This window comes from Brachyhypopomus gauderio, unplaced genomic scaffold, assembly GCF_052324685.1.
Source record: "Brachyhypopomus gauderio isolate BG-103 unplaced genomic scaffold, BGAUD_0.2 sc101, whole genome shotgun sequence".
Taxonomy (NCBI): domain Eukaryota; kingdom Metazoa; phylum Chordata; class Actinopteri; order Gymnotiformes; family Hypopomidae; genus Brachyhypopomus; species Brachyhypopomus gauderio.
Window position 1 is genome coordinate 680 of NW_027506922.1, and position 13,829 is coordinate 14,508.

Below are 13,829 nucleotides of genomic sequence, written 5' to 3' on the forward strand. Positions count from 1 at the left end.
TTATATTGCATTCATTAATATTCTATATAAATCATTTTAAAAGAACTTTTGTTGTCAAGACTTTGCTTGGACCACTCAGTCAAAAACCAGTCGGTTCATCGGGGCGGTGTTGGGGCCCGTCTGGGTCGGAGAAGAAAATTCCCAACAAGTGCTTAACCTCTTATGCCAATGAGTGTCTCCAGTCTATTATCTACATAATCTAATCAATTCTAAAATGTATTGAATGTAATTAGTTAATTTATACCTACACAGTTGAAATAATTACAGTTGTAAATCAAACAAGGTTCTGTTATATAAAATGTATGTAACTGGTTTTCATTGAAGTTATGAGAAATGAAATGCGCTGCTCTCCAGCAGGCAGGTTCATGTGAGTAGCAGTCGTCCATGCCACGGTAAGCAGACCGAGACATCCTGTTTTATTACTTTAAAATGTGTCGTAATCGTGCAGTTTATATCACATCACATCAATATAAATGCATTTATATAGTTCTTGATTATTTTAAGTAGTTTTATGTCGGTCATGTTGCTGGACAAGACAATACCAACACATGCCAACATCACAGCGAACAAACTTGCTTTTTCACGACATCTTAGCTAGTTTGGTAATACAGTTTGATACTGGATTAAACTAACCTATTGCGGTTGGTTTTCATGCAGGTTAAAATTACTAGTTATATCAGTTGCAAAGCAAGCCAGAAAGCATTCTCTTTGACCACAACATTTAGCATATTCATTTTGTAATAAGTTAGGCGCTGTCTGCTTATTTAAAGGTGAACTTGAGAACTCGTGCCATGGAGGTGTTTTGGTAGGTGCAAACTCATTACATTTTGACAAAATTCTGTGGTGTGAATGTACAATATGGAATTTCTGTGATTCGTGCAAATCTGCAATATAAAAATGTCTTTTTTGGGGGGGTGTCAATGTGCTTCACAAGCTTAGTCGTGAGTACAAATAACTTTGTTGGAGTGTTTTACAGATGGGGTGGTCCACTAGGGAAATGTCACTGACTTTGTTAGCCTCAGCACCTGTGTTTTAGTGAGTCTCTGACATTAACAAGCATGAATCATATGTGTTTGTTTGTTTTCCCAGAATGAAGACATCAGTGTGAGGCGTGATTGTGTGCTGAGTTGTCTGAGCATCTACCTAAATGAAGACCTGGTCACACTGGTTAAAGAATACGTGGTATGTCAGCCTACTGTCTTTTGTGCCAGATGTAATTTCCATCCAGATGTGCAGGGTAACGTGCCGTTCATGAGAATGGGATAGACATGAGAACACATTGACCTTGACCACCAGTAGTTTATCATTAAGTCCAATGGGTTGTTTGTTTATAATGAGAAATTCCCAAAAGTAAAGTGGTGGTAGTGCTGTCGCTTTGTAGGAAGTAAATCCACTTGGTCCAGAGGAACCTGAGGATAAAGTGGGCCAGGTTGGGGCACCTAAACCTAAACTCCTTTACTATGCAAAGGATGACAATTCTCACCAAAACAACAAGGTGAGGACACAGGCACTTCATATTTCTTATGACCCAGCAGCATGATTTGGAAGTGTTAAGTAAGAAATGCCTTTCAAAGAATGTCAAGTCATTTTGATTCTTGGTTCTGATCAGCTGGATTCTAGTGTTTGTGTGTGTGTGTGTGTGTGTGTGTGTGTGTGTGTGTGTGTGTGTGTGTGTGTGTGTGTGTTCTCAGCACCTTGAGAACATCACACAGAAGGAAGCCTTCTTGTCTTCTTTGAACATATGGCAAGTACGTGGACATGTTAACTGAAACTATAACCAATACAAGCCTGATTAGCAGTTGTCCATTTCACACCGTCTCCCTCTCATACTTTGTCTTCATCTAATCTCCTCTCAGTCTCTTTTTCTCTCCATCCTGCTCTTTTCACTGTTGTCCCCTACTGTCTTCTCTGTATCTTTCTTTCTCTCATACTCACTCCTCTCCCACCAGTGTACCTTCACACAATTTTGCATGGGAATTTAAAAAGGTGACAAATTTGGTCGTAATGGGTTATTCTCAATTTTGTTCCTTCTACAATGTAATTTACAAATATGTCATTGCTGTCTTTCTTGTAGTATGTTTAGCATTGCTGTTCATGGAGAAAAACAATGGGATAATTAGTGTTTTTCTCTGTGAAAAGGCAGCTGAGGATCTGAGGCAGTCAGAAAAGCCAAAGCCAGATGTCAAGAGGTAAGTCATAAAGCAGTGTAGTTGGAAGCATGAATTATTTTTGCTCTTGGGGCTGAATATTGACTAGAAGGGGGTGTTTCCAACAGTCGAGGAGTAAAGGGAGAGATATGGGAAGGTTAGGGAAAGGTTGGTTCTTTCTCTTCTTTATCATCCTCCCTCCAACCTTCCTCTCACTCCTACTGTCCTCTCTTAGGCCAAGACAAGACAGCTCACTTCTTTACGGGTGCTGAAAAGTTGAATCATTTCAGCTTTTCAATGCTGCTCTCTTGTTTATTACGTCACAAGGTAAAGTTTTGTGACCAATTTGCAAAAACTGGACAAAACACAATGTGAGTCAGCTTTAGACATAACGGGTATGATGCACACACTCTACCACTTCCTGACTGGAAGACTGCATCTTTATTTCCTCTACCATACTACTGTTTTAAGTGATTTATCAGGTGCCCAGGCTCAACTCAAACATGTGAGAACAACACTACTCCTTCATATGATAATTGTCAGATTATTTATTGTCACCTTGGCAGAAAAGTGCAAAATATTCAAGAGTAGTACTGCACACCTGATTAATCACTTAAACTTATAGTATACGCAGGAAATGAAGGTCTTCCTGTCAGGATGTAGTGGAGCCTGTGCATCAAGTCTATTATTCCAGTGATGAGAGTAAGAAGGAGAATAAACCTTACCCCTACAAGAGCTTAGGAGAGAGAAGAGGTGAGTAGAGAAGGAAGACTGTAGAAGAGAGGGAGAGGTGGTTGGAGAGGTTTGCCTCCTTTTCTTCAATTCGTTTTCCCTGCACCAATGAACAGTTTCTTATTTGGCTCTTACAGCAGCTACTAGCTACGTATTTACATCGCTGATCTGAATAAAATCAGTGGGAGGGTTCCTGGTTCTGTATTGTTAGATGTATTTTTAGTTGGTGTGTAGTTAACTGCATTTCTTTAGCAGGTCAAAGGCTTCATTAGGAAAAGAGCAGGCTCTGCAGTCTCCCCAGAAATCCCTCTGTCTTAAAGAAGCACAACGCCTTACCCCCAGTGGTGGATCAACCCTTAAACACGTGAGAACAAGTCTACTGTAAAGGATAATTGTCAGAGTTTTTAATTGTTGTTGTCATCTTGATTGAAAAGTCCACAATTTAAGAGAAGACTGTATATAATCTCATGTTAACAAAAACACACAATGCATCCTTATGACGACTCTTTTTTTCCCCAGGCTTTTAGGAGGTGATCAAAGGTCTTAAGGTCATTGTTACCTTGAACATGCATCCATCTCATTCTCATGAACGCATATATGCAGTGCTTTAAAGCAGTGGCGTGCACACATAGACATCAGGTGGTGCCAACTCTGCCCTTTATCAATGAAAGTGCCCTTTAGAAACTTCGGTTTTCATTTTACTGAGGTCGGTTTGAAATGATCTTTTGAAAACCTGAGCGATTAAAAACAATGCCCTGAAATGAGCCACCACCTCGCACACACCCGACCTCTCTCTTCCTTTAACACCAGATGCGCTGCAGCAGCAGTTCAGTTCAGCGAGTGGAAGGAAACGTCTTCAGCACAGCACGCAAGTCACAGATAGACTTCTTCTCCCGTGCCCCACCAGCCAAGTCACATACACATCAAGTCAAATCGTACCGTTTGCCCTCTAAGACCAACGTGAAACCATTTTGTTGTGCAGTAAAATGTCTCATACAGCACCAAACTACTAAGCATTTTTTGCTGACTGGTCGTGAGGACGACCACATACAAATAATTAAGGTAGAGTTTGCAGATCTATGTGTTAAGCTGAACATTTTCTGTTGTATAGGTTTTGTTAGACAACATAAATTAACACATTCATTTGTGAAAGAAGAAACTGGAAGTTCCCCATTACCTGTGAAAAATGCCCATCTGCATTCATGTAATGACAACACTCAGTAGCCTATAACTCCTTCTTGTTCTTTTTGGTCTTTTTACTGTCTTAATTGTAGGCCTATATTGATTTACTAATTGCAAAATATATGCAACAAGGCCTGCAGACAGTGGAGGGTAAACAGAAGTTAACTGAAGGACTTAAAAATTACTGTATATAGTTAATATTGGATATGAATTTTATAAGTTGGCTGCGTGACTTTTCTCCGTTGAAAACTCACGTTTAGAGAATGTTACAAATAAAATGTCAAATTTCATTCAACATGTGCTTGTAATTTTTTTTATAATTAGGTGTACCACGTGCGCTAAACAGTGCCCTTCAACCCCCCCGAGTACTTGCCCCCCAAAATGTCTGTGCACACCACTGCTTTAAAGAAATATCTTCAAATTAACATTCAGTTGGCCTAAGGATGAGCTGCTTAGATTTTGGTGGTCCAGGTTAGGGTCACACAGCTCATCATCCTGTTCTTTCTGTTCCAGGACATTGAATCCAGAGAGGCTGAGGCAGATGTTGCCGAGCAGAGGGTCATGGTCCTGATGGTAATGGACGCTTTGCTGATGTTGGTGTTGTGCTGGAAGGTGTGGAAGTTCTCCATAACCTGCAGAGTGTCAGCCATACATGTGTGATGCTTTATGGGCTGATCTACACACTCAACTTGAGTTATCCAAAAAGCATGCGTACATTCGAGGTGTACCAGAAAATCCTGATGGACCTGGACTCAACCAAGCTTTCACCAAAAGTACAGGCACTGAATATCAAATTGCTCCAGTAATTTGACTGGCAGTAATGCACTTAAACAACCCCTACCTGATTTGTCTTTTTTCCTCAGTCAGAGAGGATCTTGTGTTTAAATGATCCCTTAGTTATTGAAGGGTATATCGGGGAAATACCTGTTTTGTTTTCTTTTAGTGTTGAAGCATTTAACGGGAGTGTTGTGAGAGTGTAGGTGGGTTCATGGATGGCCGGTTTCTGAAGTGTGTTAGCTGGCAGTGTTGTATTGGCTCAGCTCAAACTGTATTTGTCATTGTTTCTGAATTCTGTATGATCTGGTTGTCTTTAAAAGATATTTAAGATGTTGTAATTTCATGTATTTAATATTTAATGTGAAGTTCTAATGCTAATAAAGCTTTTGAATCAACAAGATGGTCTGATTGTTCTTATGCATCATTAAGATTGTACTAAATGGAAAGACAGATGTGATAAGAGATCACAGAGATGAAAGAAAACAAAACTGAGTCTCAGACATGAAGAATTTAAGGCATTTTCCCCACTGTTTCCAAATGTTTATCTGAAGTGACAAACCCAGATGTGTATCATTACTATGTTGCTGAAAGAGTGTGTTTACACCAGAGAGGCAGTGAAAGCTTACTGCAATTTAGATGCTTATAATTACTTTCTCAGTGGAAAAGTTGATGCAGAGGGCATCAGAATTGTATATGGTGAAGTTGGAGCAACCTGCCAAACACGTCACTATTTCTAAAACATACTGCACATGTTTCTTAGTAAGGAGTGGGGGTTGTTTTGTTAAACTCTATATTTAAATTATATATTTTCAATGATTTGAACATTTATTCAGCTTATTAGAAACAAACGTCGATTAAAAAAGACTTCAGAATCGCCTTTATTGTCATTATAATTTACATTACAATGAAATTTGATTCTCATCCAAGGTGTTTGCCAGTACAGTAAATACACACACAACATAAAACATAAATCTATAAGTTGAGGTAGTGCCACATATACATGGTTCGTAGATTGCTTGCGTGATATTTTGAATATTGCACAAGCTATATTACAATGTATGTTACAAGTATTGCACATATTACAAATATTGCACATATTGCACGTGGGAATTATTTACATGGGTTATATTTCACATGGCTTGGGGATTTACATTTTTGCAGTTATTTACATGTATTTAGTGCAGTGATGGCTCTAGGGTAAAAGCTCTCATTAGGGGTGCTTGAGCAACCCTAAAAGGGTCCAGACCAGAGGTGGAAAGTGTAGTATCGCTACTGGATATTTCGCTTGAGAAAATGAGGAGCCGAGACAAAGATTCCAACTTCACTCCTTTACTTCTGACGCGCTTTCATACACACTGCCGTACACACTCACAGTACCGTAATCACTGTAGTAGACAGCCTCAACCGTAGTTATTCAAATACTCTGAACTACTACACTCCTCCCTTCTAAATAATAACCCATTCAAAACCGACTACTAGATAGTAGTAACACATTTTCCAAACTTAAACACTACAGTACTCTTATACTGTTCCTTTATACACTAGAACTTCATGAACATAACAGTAATAGTACCACCGTATTTACTTAAGAATTTTTCACTATATAACTTTTACAGATTCAGTCTTGTTGGTGCCCTACGTTGTCTTTCAGGATAGCGACGCTCAGGCTGCACTTCCTGGAATGGATTAGCAGAAGCATCTGCTGGTTCAGCGCTTTCTGCTTGATCTTCAGATGTGATTGCATAGTCAAGGAACTCGCTGTCCTCCTCTCTATTTGGACAGGGTGCCTTGGATGCACGCAGGCCATCCACATGCACTTTGACTTTGCGATGTCCAACTTTTACATCATAAGTCAGAGGTCCTCTGCATTTTAGAATTGTCCCTGGAACCCACAGGTTCTTCGGATGTCTGAAATCTCTAACTAACACCCTCTCTCCCAGATTAAACATCCGGAGAGGCCTTGTCCGCTTGTCATGAGCCTTCTTCTGCTGCAACTGATGCTTGGCTACAACTTGAGACAGATCAGGCTTCAGTAATGACAGGCGCATGCGTGGTTGTCTGTTGAGAAACAGTTCCGCTGGAGTGCGTTCGGTGACTGTGTGAGGTGTATTCCTGTATGTAAACAGAAATCGAGCAAGCCGTTGTTGGGGCAACACCGATTGAGCCTCAAGGCGTGTCCAGGCTTTCTTGAATGTCTGTACAGCTCGTTCTGCTGCCCCGTTTGACGCAGGGTGATAAGGTGGTGTAAGTACATGATGAATACCATTCCTCTTGAGAAACTGCTCAAACTCCCTAGATGTGAAAGGTGGACCATTGTCCGATACTAGCACTTTGGGTAAACCATAGGCTGCAAAAAGGTTTCTGAGCAGGTTAGTGGTCTTTTCTGCAGTTGTCAACTGTGTAGGCAGAACTTCCAACCATTTGGAATAGACATCAACGACCACCAGGTAGTGCTGTTTGTTGATTTCCGCAAAATCGACATGTATCCTTTCCCACGGAACCGTTGTCCATGACCATGGATGGAGAGGTGCTACAGCAGGCCTGTTAAGAGTGATTTCGCACGCTGTGCACTGACCAACATAGTCCTCAATCTCCTGATCTAATCCAGGCCACCATAGGAAATTCCTAGCTAATGCCTTCATACGTGTTATGCCAGGGTGTCCCTCATGAATATCAGACAACAGCCGTTTTCTGAATTTCGGTGGAATGATGACCCTTGACCCCCAGAGAGCACAACCCTGGTCCGTGGACAAGTGGTCCTTTCTCATGTAGAAGGGTTTCAGGTCTGGGTTTGGTACGTACCTTGGCCAGCCTGACAACGTCAGGTCCAGAACTTTGGAAAGGATTGGATCAAGTCTAGTCTCCTCTGCTATATCCTTAGCAGTAATAGGCAACTCATCCACATGGGAAACACAGAATACTCCCTTGTCATCCGTGTCATCATGCGTGTGCCGTTCATAAGGAAGACGTGATAAGGCGTCTGCATTTGCATGATCACTGGAACGTCTGTACTGGATGTCGTAATCATAGGCCAACAGGATTAAGGCCCAGCGCTGCATACGCAGAGCTGCAAGTGTTGGTACTGCAGACTTTGGACCCAATATAGTCAACAGAGGTTTGTGATCCGTCAAAAGCACAAATTTCCTTCCATACAGGTATTTGTGGAATTTCTTGACGCCAAAGATTATGCTCAATGCTTCCTTTTCAATTTGAGCATAATTCTGCTCAGGCGATGACAGAGTCCTTGATGCGAAAGCGATGGGTTGTTCCTCCCCGGAGGGTAACACGTGTGAAATTACTGCTCCAACCCCATAAGGACTAGCATCACATGCGAGCCTGAGAGGCTTCTCTGGATCATAGTGTATAAGACACTTGCTGTTTAGAAGACGCTGTTTGCATGCCTTAAATGCATCATCACACTGTTGAGACCAAGTCCAAAGTGTGTCCGCGTGTAACAACTGATGCAGTGGGTGCAATAGTGTGGATAGATTTGCCACAAATTTCCCATAGTAGTTTAGCAATCCCAGAAATGACCTTAACTCAGTCACATTCTGTGGTGCTGGTGCGTTTACTATGGCTTCCACTTTGTTACTCGTTGGATGGAGACCTTGTGCATCAATTCGGTACCCTAGGTACTCCACTGAGTCTTGCAGGAATGCACACTTTGTTTGTTTGATCTTTATTCCATGCTTTTCCAGTCTGTCCATCACCTCATCTAATATTTCCAGATGTTTTTCTTTGGTAGGTGCTGTGACTAGAATATCGTCCAAGAAGCACACAACTTTCTCCATGCCATGCAGTATCTGGTCCATCGTGTGTTGAAACACAGCTGGAGCCGTGGAAACTCCATAAGCCAGACGATGGTACCTAAATAGGCCCTTGTGAGTGTTGATCGTCAAATACTGTTCTGACTCAGGATCAAGGGTTAGCTGTTGGTAGGCAAAGGACAAGTCTAATTTACTAAAAACTGTCCCACCAGCCAGTGTAGCGAATAGATCTTCTACATTTGGGAGGGGATACTCCTCTGGAAGTATGCATCTATTCACAGTCACTTTGTAATCTCCGCATAACCTCACTTCTTTATCTCGTTTTGGTACCACTACCAAGGGCGCCGCCCATTCACTCCTTTTTACTGGTGAGATAATTCCGTTTTTCTGTAGTCGTTCAAGCTCTTTATCAACAGCTTCCCTTAAAGCGTACGGTACAGGACGTGGCTTGTGAAAGATAGGTTTGGCATCCTTCTGCACTCTAATCTTTGCTTGGAAATCTTTAATCTTCCCATAACCATCTTTGAACAAATCTTTGTGGTTTTCAAACATACCTTCCAGTGTGAGTGGTTCCTTTTTCTGCAGACTGAAGATCTCTCCCCAGTTCAGCTTTATTTTCTGCAGCCAATTCCTCCCCAGCAATGATGGGTTGCTGCCTTTGACCACCACCAGCGGTAGCTTCCACTCCTTGTTGTTGTACTTCACTGGAACCTCTATCGTCCCATGTACAGGTATGGGTTCTCCTGTGTATGAAGACAGGTAAATTGCAGTAGGTTTCAAAGGGCAATTTTTCAGTTGTCCTTTATATAGCGATTCTGGAATCAGTGACACAGAAGCTCCTGTATCCACTTGCATGTTCACTGGTATCCCAGACAAATCCATCGTCACAAAAATACCGTCCGTACTACCTTGCGCAGTGTAGACTGTGAACAAGGACAGTCGTACATCATCACCATCGTCAGAGTCATCCTGTTTTCTTGTGTCTGTGACCATGTGTGTTTTGTCCCTTATTTGCTTGCCTTTACACATTCTTTGTAAGTGTCCCATTTTTCCACATTTGTGGCAGGTTTCAGAGCGGTAGTAGCAGTCATTTGGCTGATGATTGTCTTTTCCACATCGATAGCAATGCTGTTTCCTCTCAGTACGTTGTCCACCTCTGGAAACATCCTGTTGAGTGTTCCCTGACCTTTTACCTTTTTTGTATGGTCGCTTTTCCTTTGCAGTGTTGAAGACTTTGTGTACTGTTTCCTTGGGCTTTTCAGCATGTTCTTTCATTTCTTTTGTGTCTTTGTATGCCAATTCCAATGCCAGAGCAATGTCACAAGCTTTTTTGAAAGTTAAGTCTTTTTCTGACAACAGTCTTTTGTGATACTTTTCCCCTGAGAGACCACAGACAAACTGATCACGCAGTGCATCACTCAGAAACTGTCCAAACTCACAGGTGCTTGCTAATTTCTTCAATGCAAGTATGTAGTCAGAAACAGGTTCACCGTGCTGTTGCTGTCTCTTATAGAATCGGAACCGTTCTGCTATCAGGATAGGCTTTGGCTTGAAATGCAGTGACAAGGCGTTTGTGAGATTTTCGTATGTCTCATCTACCACTTTCTGTGGTGCTATCAAATTTTTCAACAGTCCATATTCCGTTGGACCTAGCACGCTGAGGAATACATCAGCCTTCTTTTCGGAATCAATGTCATTAGCGGCCAGCCATCTCTCAAATCGTTCCAAATATGCGTCAAATTCTTCTTTCTTACAGTCAAATTCCGGAACTCTTCCAATATACGCCATTTCAATCAGGTATTTATTTCAGTCAATGCTTCTGAATTACTCTAATCCAACAGAATCCGCCGTTTCCGTTTTTTTTTTTCTTGCTGCGTTTCATTCACTTTGCAACAACAAAAAAAAAATGCAGTCTTCGCTGACCCCAGATGGCGCACTACCCCCTGCCAAGCAAGGTGAGTTCGCTTCCGCAAGCCTTATATTTGTGTACTTGCCGTGAAAACGCACACACCGATGCAGTTCGACTAACGAAAGAGTTCAACACGTTTCACCGTCGTGGATTCTTTCACTTAGTACCTTCGTCGCCACTGTAGTATCGCTACTGGATATTTCGCTTGAGAAAATGAGGAGCCGAGACAAAGATTCCAACTTCACTCCTTTACTTCTGACGCGCTTTCATACACACTGCCGTACACACTCACAGTACCGTAATCACTGTAGTAGACAGCCTCAACCGTAGTTATTCAAATACTCTGAACTACTACAGAAAGAGTACTGAAAAATTGTAATTGAGTAAAAGTATCATTACTTTGCCTAAAATCTACTCAGAGTAAAAGTAAAATTACCCATCTCAAAATTTACTCGAGTAAAAGTGCAAAATTACTTCATTTAAAATGTAATTTGAGTAAAAGTTACTTAGTTATTTTCAGTTATTTAATGCATGGATGAATCATGAACCAAATTCAGCACAAGTTGTTTTAATCGATTTCAAAGTGTATTTAAGTGCACATCCACACTTGCAAAAAGATCAGCTGAGCTCAGGAACATACTTCCTCACAGCACAAGGACAGTCACAACCTGTACCATAAAGTGCAAACAATTTTCAGTCCTATTATCCAACGGACAACACTATGATAAGTATAAAGAAATTTAAATTACAAATTATTCAAAAAACAAAATGCACACAAAATTAAGTGCCCACAAGATGCCACAAATCAAACTAAAATGCAACAGGATTCCACTACTCACAATAAAATGCCCACAGGATCCCACAATTTAAAAGTAAGTGCTCACAGGATCCAACTATTCAAAATACAGTGCCCACCGGATCCCACTATTCACAATAAAATGACCACAGGATCCCACATCTCAAAATAAAACAAAATGCGCACAGGATTCCACTATTTAAAATGCTCACAGGATCAAACTATTCAAAATACAGTGCCCACAGGATTCCACTTTTCACAATAAAATGTACACAGGATCCCACAGAACCTGAGAGATAGAATATTTAAAGATAGAACAATCTCATTCTTTTGGAAAAAAAGTGCACCAGATTACGACCTGATTATGAGTCAATGGAAAGGACGTGCGCAAGGCAAGGCCATGCAATTGGCATTCAGTTCTGGGACTCTGGGAAGTTTAAATTTCTGCTGTTTGTAAGGATGTACGAATCATTGGGTTGATCCAGGCCAACGTGCCACTACATTAGTAAGGCACATTTTTGCATCACAGATTATTTGCACATTTATGGAATTTAAGAGCTTTTTATTCACATAAACAAATTCCTCCTCAGATGGTGCCTTTGTAAATGTGCAGTCGATCGCTCCGATTACATTAGTGAAACCGGTTATCGCTGCAAATTGCGCTTTAATGTTTGCCTGGTCAACCGCTTCATATGGGAACTTTACATACCTAGCTGACATGCAGATGATCCCATCCAAAACAGCTGGCATGGTCCGGCTCAGAGATGACTGGGATATCCCCGGCCGGGCTGGCAGTTCTCTTTGAAACGAGCCAGTCGCCAGGAAGCCGAGCGTTGTCAGACCTGTAAAGGAACTGGCAATGCGCGACTCCTCGCGTTTCTCTCTCCAAAACTGGACCCAACTCAGCACAAGAGGACAGTTCTTGGAAATCTGAAATATATAAATGGCTTATAAGCCAGTTATCATCATGGGCCAAAAAAATCATAATGGTCACGGAAAACGCGCTCTCGGCGAATTTGGCCATTATCAATATCTTCCAGTAATGCCAACGCTGCCATCTCCCAAGAACTCCAGCACAACATTTAATGCATGTTTATATTGCCCAAATGTACTGTGAAGATGTGATGACAACGGAATAAAGGAGATTGGACTGCCCTCTCTCCTCAGAGTCCTTGTTCTAGACGAGACTCTCACGCTTTTACTTATTTAATAAAACTCTCTTTTAACCACGTCTGAGTCCTCATCTATTTTCAGGAAATTTCCACGACACACACATTTACACAGTTTTTTAAAAATAAAAGTTATATACCGTTAAATTCAGCTCTCAACTTCTTTAGTTTATATTTTAAAAGTTCATTTCACTTTCTTTTTTAAGTAAAAAAATTAAAAAGTATTTAATTTTATTCATGAAAAATTTCTTTCTTGATCACCCCTTTACAAAAAAACAACATAACTTGTTGGTCACGGCCTGTGGTGGCCTCCGTCATTTTGATTTGTGAAAGGTGGCGACCCTACAGGCACATAACAGTGTGAGAATGGTTATTAAGGGAATGGGAAAGGTTTATGTAGCGTAAAACTGTGGGGTGGGTTTATAAAGCCTTAATATAGTGTATGAATACTTAAATAAATGTACCGTTTCTACTTAGCGGGTTTTCAGTTATCGGCCAGGGTGTTTGTGGAACGTCTCTCACGCGCTACACGATGGATTACGTAGTGAGTCCACGTGAGTATTGCCCAGTGACCTTGAGGTGGTTGCCGTGGTAACACCTTGGTTACTGTAAACAGAATGGACGCTAGAGGTGTGGCCTGATTTAGCGAGATAAGTTCGCTAGTTAGGTGAATCATATATGCGCTATAACGTATCTAACAATATCATTCACTCAAAAACAAACAAGGTCACCAATATTCATATGTACACATGTATATCTGTGTTAACTACACATTTTGATAGTAACTTGTCAATTTAGCTGTCGTTAAATTAGGTAACTAGTAGTTTCTTAGCGATCAGGATACCCAGCTTCATTACTGGAAAACTCACCAATCAAGCCGAACGATTTATTTTGTCATTTTTTCGCACTGACATTTTCGTGCCCTACGAAATATTTGAAATGTATCGTTAGTTGTTTTTACGGTGTAGCAGTTGTTTGTAGTGAAAGTGTATTTTATCGTTTCTTTTCAGACTGCAAAGTTAGCTAGTTAGCTATGGCTGCAGTTGTGGCACACAGTCCCACTTCATATTTGGCGTTCGTACAAATAATCTGATGATCAAACAGTCATATTCCCGTGTGGAAACAACTGCGTCCACTACAATATTGACCAGAGATGGCACAAGTTCATTCCTGGTAAGACTGTTTAAACACATATATTTACCTAAATCCGATGTGAATTCAATTAGAATTGAATTGGAAGGTTATTTCAGTTATATGACATAAACAAAAAGAATAAATATATAAACAGAAAAACAACAACAGTTTGCTGTTAATAAACATGTCAGCAAAATAAATTTAAACCGATAAGAT

General features: G+C 40.8%; 1 long non-coding RNA gene across 1 annotated transcript; it reads left to right on the plus strand.

Moving 5' to 3' along the window:
* The first annotated feature begins 1,210 nt into the window (after positions 1-1,210).
* LOC143497171 (uncharacterized) lies at positions 1,211-3,408 on the plus strand. Its single transcript, XR_013125725.1, has 3 exons — positions 1,211-1,495; positions 1,692-1,748; positions 2,140-3,408. It is a non-coding gene; the product is annotated as an uncharacterized LOC143497171 (long non-coding RNA).
* Positions 3,409-13,829: the final 10,421 nt, after the last annotated feature.